This window comes from Furipterus horrens, unplaced genomic scaffold (assembly GCF_987537825.1).
Source record: "Furipterus horrens unplaced genomic scaffold, mFurHor1.1.pri manual_scaffold_12, whole genome shotgun sequence".
Lineage (NCBI taxonomy): Eukaryota > Metazoa > Chordata > Mammalia > Chiroptera > Furipteridae > Furipterus > Furipterus horrens.
Window position 1 is genome coordinate 49,861,500 of NW_028327182.1, and position 8,957 is coordinate 49,870,456.

Here is an 8,957-nt window from a genome sequence, read left to right on the forward strand (position 1 = left end):
AGCGCTCAAGGGGTCTCGAGAGCTTGCCTCAGGCCTGCCGCTCTGCGTTACAGGAGTTGGTCTCTCGCCTCCCAGTGCTGGGCCCCAGACACTCGTGTACAGTGGAAGTGTGCGATTGGTGCCTATTGAAGTCCGTGAGGTGCTTTTGCGCTCGCGTGCCGGTGCATGCACAAGGCTGCCGGAGAGCTTGCCTCAGGCCTGCCACACCACGTTCCTGGAGTTGGTCTCTCTTGAGTGAGGATTAAAACAAAAACAAAAACAGTCATTAGAGAGTCAGAGCTAATGTTGGTTTCTTCCTTTTAGATGTCGTTCCTAACTGGAAATCTTTCCCCTTCTTAAGAAGGAAGCCAGCACCAACACCCACACCAAGTTTCTATAAAGTACAGATGGCTCACTGACCAAAAAAGTTCCTTATTCTCTTGCTATTGGCTCATATGGTTCATAAGATATAATTTGCTGTTTCACTTTTCTTTAAATGAGCAAGCTGAATTACTTGGAGGCGGAAAGCAGGAGACATAGAAGAGACAGAAGTCAAAGCAGCTGAAAGAAAGCAACCTCAGGTAAGCATTTTTCTCTTTGCTTTGTTAATTCATTGTTGAGAACTATGCCTTCCTTATCACTTCATACATAGTCAAAAGAATAATTTTTGAAGTTATTTTTGTTTGATATAAAATTTTTTCTACCATATACATAGTAGTTTTTCTTTCCTAATAAAATATTACAAAAGAACAAAAAAAGCAGAAGGAGGCAAAAGCCACAGACAAGATAGCCTCTACTGTTGTTTGTGTGTGGGGGTGGTATTTCTTTTACATTCTTTTTTTGTGTCACTGCGTATAATTTTAGCTTGATTTTCACAGTTGTGTTCATATAGTATGGATATATTTATATTTATTTTTTCTATTTGAACATAATTTTTTTCACACATCCATAAATTATTGATAGTCATAATTTAAAATTGCTGGGTAATATTTCACTGAGGATATTTATTCTATTTTTCTATGGCTTAATTTGTGGCTCTATAACATCTTTCATATTTTTCACAGATTGGTCATTTTAATATGTAAAATGTGTTTTTTCCACTCAGGGTCTTATTTTGGAGATTAAATTTGAGGATATAGATTTCATTAGTTTTATTCAGACACAATGAGAGGAAAAGAGGGTGTGAGACCATATGTTTATAATATGTTTATTACTTCTTTAGGATCTCAGTCAACGGTTCTCAATTCTAGCTGCACATTCAACCTGATCTTGAGCAGATTAGAAAATTATCCCTAGAAAAAGTGAAACTTAACTTTTGAAGATGAGCCAGTCATCTGTAGTAGTTTCGTGCTTTTCTTTTTTCCAAATATTTCCCATGTGGTTCTAATGGGTGACCAACATAATAACAACGGACCTAAGTCATTTTAGCGAACTATAGAAATGATCCCTGAAAGTATAGTCTTAGACCTAAGTAATTTTAAATATTTTTCTGTCTCTGACATATACCTGAAAGTAATATATATCAGGAGAAAGAAAGGAATAATTTCAGCCAAGCCACCTAAATCTTTATTTTAAAACTGTATTAATAATGCAAGAATAATTTGTGGGAAGCATAAGACTTCTAGAAATTTCTATCATTTACCTCAACCACATTAACTGTTGAGAATCTTCTTGAGAGTTTCAATTTACTAATGTTTTAAAGAAATGGATTTGTTTTCAGTGCATCGGTAATTAAGAGTTGGAGATATTGAGGCTTCAGAATGTTCTAAATGTACTAAAATTTAGCCCAGCTCTGTTAGTATTCTGCCTCCCTACCCACCTGGGAGCCTAAAGTGTACCCCCATCATCTAAGCAACACCTTTTTTTGCTTTATGTACTTTTGCAATGTAACTCATTGATGTGTGTCAGGATCATCTTGGGCATTTTTAAAATCTCATGTGTATTCATTCCAGGATCAGGGATTCCTCTTGCTTTTCTAGTTTGTCTTGCACACCAGACATCTGAGGTGTGCTAGTCCCCAAAGGCTAATCTCAGAAGATGAAAGTCTAACAGGAGCTTGGTTTATGCAATTTTCCACTGAGCTCTGGTTAGTGCAGAGCCAAGCTGGATTGTGCAAAGAAAGGCAAGTATTTGCCTAGGTTGCTTAGCTTTGCTATAGAACCCTATCAAATCCCTGTCAGAACCCCAGCACAGTCTCTATACTTTTCCCGGGTGCCAACCACTGCCTTCAGAGTTACTATGTGAGGGTCTCATCCTTTTACTGAACAAAGAATGCCTGAGGATGGAGTCCTTGCAGAAAACCCAACACATGATTTTTCTTTTGGTTTTTAACTCCTGGAAGGCAGTTCTAAACAAAACTTTCAGCACACTTGACCATCTGGTCCTGAAATGCTCTGTCTGGTGGGCTTGCACGGTTGCTCAGGAGGCCAACTCAGAGGATAGAGAATGTCAAAGTGATGTAGTCAAGGGGCAACCATGGAACCCAAAGAAAACTCTGTACTGAGGTTTACATCTCGTTTGTCAACCCTCTCACATTTTCTTTGTCGGTTTTCTGAGTCACCCTGCTTTGCCTAGCAATTCTCTCAGCTCAGCTACTGCCACAAATGCAGAGTCCTATGAAAATTAAAAGCAGTGCTATTAAGTTCCACAAATAATGGTCAGGCCAGGAAACGTCTGTGTTCCATGTAAGAGAGAGCTACCTTGCTTCACTATTCACTATCTGGTAACCTTTGAGCAAATTATCATTTTTAGATGCCAATTATCTCAGTTATGAAAGGGGGAAATAATACCTCATAAATCACAATTGAATATTAAGCACTTTGTAATAGAAAATATTAATCTCCTTTCCAGACCCCCTAGATGAATGATGAAAACACTAAATAAAATATTAATTTAAAGTAAAAAAAGAAAAGAAAAGAAAACCTAGTACTTGGACTGCATTTAGAATAAATGAGAAGGGAAGGTATAAATAAATTAATTCATCAATGAATATCGACTTTAGTTAACAGCTTATGTTTATCTCTATTGAGCCTATTAACTTCTTCATATTAATTGACCCATGGAGAAAATGGTACCATCTTTGACAATATTTAATGGAAAATTTCTCCTATTGTATTGAAGACTTGGTGGCATTATGGGTTCACCCCTTTGACAAAGAAAATAATGGGGACCTGAGCAGTTGGAGCCAAAGGATCCCCAAACTGAAAGGGTCTTTATGAAAAGCCAGGGTCAGGCATGAAAACTTTTTGCATCTTTAGTGTTTCAAAGAGAGGTTTCAAAGAATAGGGGAAGCAGATCTGAGGAAGAACAAGAAGGAAGAGAGGAGGAAGGAGGGGAAGGGAGAACAGGATAGGGGAAAGACAGAGAGAGGAAGAGGGAAGAGGTAGTAGGAGAGAGGAAGAAGTAGGAGGGAAGCCTATTTGCTCTGGAATTTTAAAGATTACTTAAACTGGGAGAATTAAAAAGGATATAATCCATGATTATTATCTCTACTGTACATTATAAAAACAAGAATTTTTTAATCAAGAAAAAGAAAACTATGATCTATATAAGTGTCATCCTGTGAGGCTGTAGAAATAGCAATTTATCTCATTTGCACCTCTAGTACAGAAAACATGATTGTCTACAGAGTACTTGGAGGCATCACAGACTTTTTAAGGTAAGTTGATTTTATTTATTTTGAGTTTACCTTAAATAACTTTGTTCCCTTATAAGTTCCCTGAGAGATTTGAAAATGGCTTCCTTTGGTAGCTATAGCAGACCAAAATCTGTATCAAGAACTTGTTGGCACAGTCAGAAAGACAATCTGAAACCCTCAGAGATATAAATAGTGTCACTTTCTACAATGTTTAGAATAGAGCTTCATTTAAGTTGTCTCTGTGACTACCCCCTTACCTCCATGTAGTTCTGTCCCCGGAATTTAGGTCTGAATTTCAGAGACAGAAAATCTGTGAAGAAAAATGTACTAATATAATTTTGTTGTGCAAAAAGACCATTGGAGAAATTTTCCTCCCAGAAGATATTTATTGTGAGACATAACTGAGGGATTGGATAATAGTTTCATTAGCTCATTTATTGGTTATTTTTCTGAGCAGATTTTTATGTCACAGGTTGTGCTAGGACCTGAGGTTACAGCAGTGTCAAGTGAGACTCTACTCTTGCTGTCAGTGGGTTAACAGTGGTGTGTGTGGATAAGAAGGAGTTAGTTGTTGCCCCATGGGGTAAGTATGAGGACAGGAAGCCCACAAAGCTGAAGAAGCAGGTGGAGCAGCACTCAATCAGAACTTGAGGGGCCAGAGAAGGCTTTTTCTAGGAGTGATATCTAAAAAGAAGCCCAAGGCCCTGTCCAGGTAGCGCAGTTGGTTAGTGTTGTTCTGACACGCCAAAATAGTAGTTTTGATCCTGGGTTAAGGGATATACAAGGATCAACCAATGAATGCATAAATAAATGGAACAACAAATTGATGTTTCTTTCTTTCTCTAAAAATCAATAAGTTTTAAAAAATGTAAAAAGAAACAGACAGCCAGGTGATGAACTGGAGCTCAGAGTGAATAGCAAGAGAAAGCCAGTTGCATTTAGGGCATTGCAATAAGTTCCATGAGGTTGGTGTAGATTTACTGAGGGGAGTGGTGGGGAGAGAAGATGTTGATGGCAAGATCCAAAATGTGAAAAGCCTGGAGTTGAAATTTATTCTGAGCAGATGATGGGTTTTAAACAGAAGAGTAAAGTAGTCAGAGATGCATTTTGGAAAGGTCATTCTGGCCACCATGTAGAAATGGACTGAGAACAGCAGGAGTAGAAGCTGAGAGCCACTCAAAAGACTGCATCCTCTGTCATCCAGGTGAGAGATGATACCTGTACTAGGACAGCTCTGAGCTGGCCTCTGTGACAGAAAGAGGAACTAGGTGGGTAAGGAGACCAGGTCTGCCTCAGAGGTAACACTGGGTAGCAGGATGGTCTGGGGCAGGAGGAAGGCTGGTGGTTTGCTTTTGCTCCTTGCCCTTTCCTCTTTAGGTTCAGATGCCTACTGCCTCAGGCTACTGGTAGCTGCCTAAGGCATTTCCTAGGCAATTTTCTGGTTTTCAAATTTTTCAGACATATGAAACATTCTCTCCTGATCTTATTACTTTTTACTATGCATTTTTTTACATGTATTTTATACCCATCACTCTAGAAAGTTATTAGGCATTCCTTTGCTTGACAACAGGAATGATCATGCATCAGGTGCATGTGATGGGCCTGGCTCAGTGCAGCTGTGTAGGAGGCTTTTACCTGTGTTGCCTCCTCTGGTCCTCTCCATAACATGGGGAGGGTGAGTACTTGCTGATGCTCACAAGTTGGCAAGTAGTAGAGTCAGAATTTGGATCCTGTTGGGATTTACTCACCAAGTGTTTTCATGATATCACAATACCTCAATATCATTCTAAGAAACATGATGCTTAACAAGCTACCTTTGTAAATAATTCCTTTGATCTAATAAATTAATTTAATGGTGTGATATAAAATACCTAGGTAGGAGGGAAGAGAAAGAGACTTTTTATTGAAATAAGTAGGCTTTGGGAGAGCCCCTGAGTCATGCCATTTAGTCACTTTGATTATGGATGGGGGGACTCCCCTTGTTGACACAATACCTAGGAAATTATTGGAAGGAGTTGGGCAATGGCCTCTGAGATAACACCTGCTTATCATCTGTCTTTTGAATTAGAAGACTTGGGAATCAGGACTCAAATGCAAATGATTCTGTGAACTTACTTGGATTAGAAATTGGGTTAATAATAGATACCTCCAATTTTTCTTAATACACTAATTAAGTGCACTAGAAAAATGACAAAACTGTGCTGAAATAGTTTTATAACATTAAATTCATAATCAGCATCTTAGGCTCATACATCCTATTAATGAGGAAGAGCTGAGGAAAGTCATGAGAGCCAGAGAGAAGGTAGCACTTAATGAGAATAATGCTTTAAAAATGAAGTCACATCTTCAAGCAGTTCTCTTTACCTGCTAAAAGTTTTCTTTGTGTTGAATATGCATTTGTTTGTTTATTGTGGTGGCTGTGTTAGTTGTTAGGATGAACATGGAAGTAAGCTAGCTTTGGAGAATATTAGAGAATGAAATGAGGGGATTTAGCAAAGACAGTTGGGAGGGGGTTGCTGGAGATAATGCCATTCATTTCCCTCATGGAGGCAGAGAATGGCTCCCTCATGTGCTCAGATGCTAAACTTCAGCTCCTGCTGCATCCCTGGGGATAAGTTGTTGTCTGGGTGCATTTGTCCCCTCCAAATAACAAAGAAAGAATCAAATTGTGAAATGACTCCTGTTTTAAGGGTTAGTTATTCCCAAATGTATCCATAATTATTGACACCTTTTTGCACAGGGAAATTCTCAAGAAAGGAACTTCATAGGAGAACATGCAAACTGACCAGGCAAGCAAACAGAGAGGAAAATCTTGTCAGAGAAGGGTAAAAAAAGACAACTATTTCTTGGCCACACCAGAACTTTCCAAATTGTTACTTTTTATCCTTGCCTATCTTTGCCCTAATAGTGGCTCTGGCAATACACATCTGGAGTTGCCTCTTCTTCCATCTCTCCATGTATGTTTCTGGTGTGGATGTTATTTTACCACACATTCTGTGGTCTGAGCAAAGTTCTCCTTTTAGTGAAAGAAGGCCATAGTTGTTGCATGTCCAGCCCTATCCCCAAACTGGGCAATACTTCAAGAAGGCCCAGCAGCCTTTGGCAGAATTCAGCCAAGGAAAGCTCAGGTGGCTCCCAGAGGTTCTCAGGAATCGGAAAATGCTGGAGAGAGAGATAGACAGACACAAGCTGAAGGGTACATATGGATGGGCAGCTGTGAGGAATCATTGAAACGTTGACAAATACAATGATTTCAAGAAAATGTTTTAATTAGAAAATAATATCATGAGGCATGTCTGGTCTTTAGAACTAAAATAGGAAATAAAGTTAATGAAATTCAGGAGTTATTTTGGGGATTCTGAAATTTCTCTGAGCATTCAGGAATGTAGTCAGGAGGCAGATCAGAGAAACCAACAAATCACCAATATTCCCCTTCTTAATGACTCAATACTGGTTGATTCCTGAGGAATCTGAGGAGAGATAGTGAGGAGGGGCTGGAAAGTTTGCTAATCAAAGAAGCCAATTAGAGTAGGCCATTACAAAGGAAAACGTGCTCAGTGCACTTGGCCTGCCACAGGATTCTCTGCTTGCTGTGACAATCACTTGTTAAAATCTTCCTGTCCTTGCTGCAAGATCTCAGGGAGGTCTTCCCTGATAGAAAATAGGTTCTAAAAACTATTCCTTAGGGGCTTCAAGTTACTCCAGGATTCCATTGTAATACTATGAGCAACACACCAGATTTTCTCTGTTAAGCTCCAGGGTGAGTCAGGCACCATTTGGTTGGGATCTGGGAGGACAGGGCACTATGAGCTTTACAACTTTCAAATGTGGAATACTAGCCAGGGGACAAAAATGAGACAACAAAACTCTGCAGGGTGAATAATCAGGACCCAGAGATTTCTGGTTGAGAAGTGTCTCTGTACCCTTGCAGTTGTTGAAGAGAACCTCTGCAGGACAGAAAAAGTGGATTAAAAAATTCCCTCCTCAGGAAACTTCCAGAACCATAAATGCTATTTAACATGTTCTGGTTTTCAACATTTCTCCAACTATTTCTTCACCAGTAACTTTACAAATATGAAGCATGGGGAAATAAATGATACCCAGAAGGCAAAGAGGCATTTGCTTGGTGGTGCACTTTGGGGCATTTTTGAGGAACTTAGAGGGAGGTAAGGTGAGAGATAGATTGGAGCAGAAGAATGATTCAAGGCGCTGACTCCATGGAAATGGAGCCCTGTGTGGTTCATTCCCCTGCCCCCATTTATTCTGGAAGCCTGGACACCAGTTCAATTCCTCATTCAAAAGATGTAATCTCAGTTCTTTCTATGTATATTTCTGTTTTGATCTCAAAGAACTTAATTCACTACATTCCTTTGAAAAAAATTCTGAAAGTGTGAGACTGTTTCCAGGAGGCCAGAAAAGTCCACAAAGCTTTATGTTTCTACCATAACATTTGGGGCCTGTCTCAACTAAGGGCTGAGCTAGTAGTCTTGGATTTCAAGAACTAAGCACCAAATGATACTTTCTTTATTTTGGAGGACATGTTAGTTCAGCAATGAAGGGCCTCTGGGATTTTGAGGCACAAACCTGTAGAATCTTTTAACCCAGGGTTGTATCCTCTCTGCACAACTTCAGGGAGCTAAGTCTGTGAGCTTTTATAATAACAGTATCTAATACATGGTGTTCTCTCTGGTCCTGGCCCTGGCCCTGGCCTCATTGCCTGTGTCATCTCTCACAACAGTCTGTGAAGTAGGGATCATAATTATTATGCCCATTTTACTGATAAAGAGATAAAGTCAGCTACCCAAGGTCACAGAACTAGTGAGTGTAGGAACCAGAACTTAGTTCCAGAGACTTTGCTTCTCCCTGCTGCCATGCTACTGTTTTGCTGCTTCACTATCATGTCTTCCACCACTTTTTATCATGAAATCATCCCTGAGCTTTTGATTTTGTATTTTTAATGCCTGGAGATCCTTTTCACATCTTTAATCATTTCTCGAAACCCATCTTTGGGGTTTAATCTTAACAATTCAAATCGTAGAGTGCTCACCTGTGTGAGCTACATTCATTATACCATTTACAGGCCAGGAAACTGAGACTCAGAAAAGATAAATGGCTTACCCAAGACCCCCAAGTTTGTAAGTGGCAGATTTGACTCATGACCTTAAACCAACTTCGTCCTGTGATCATTTCTATGAACCTTGAGAAGAATGTCCTATTTCCCATGCTACAGTATGTAGAAGCTCTGGGAGCTAAAATCAAAGTTAAGCTCTTGAGTTGTTAGATAAAATAAAGAACATTATGGGGGGTGGGAGATGTGAATTGCAGAGTGGGTATCAAATCA

General features: G+C 39.4%; 1 pseudogene; it reads right to left on the reverse strand.

Moving 5' to 3' along the window:
• Window positions 1-1,351: 1,351 nt before the first annotated feature.
• LOC149996167 (small nucleolar RNA U3) lies at window positions 1,352-1,442 on the reverse strand (annotated as a pseudogene).
• Window positions 1,443-8,957: the final 7,515 nt, after the last annotated feature.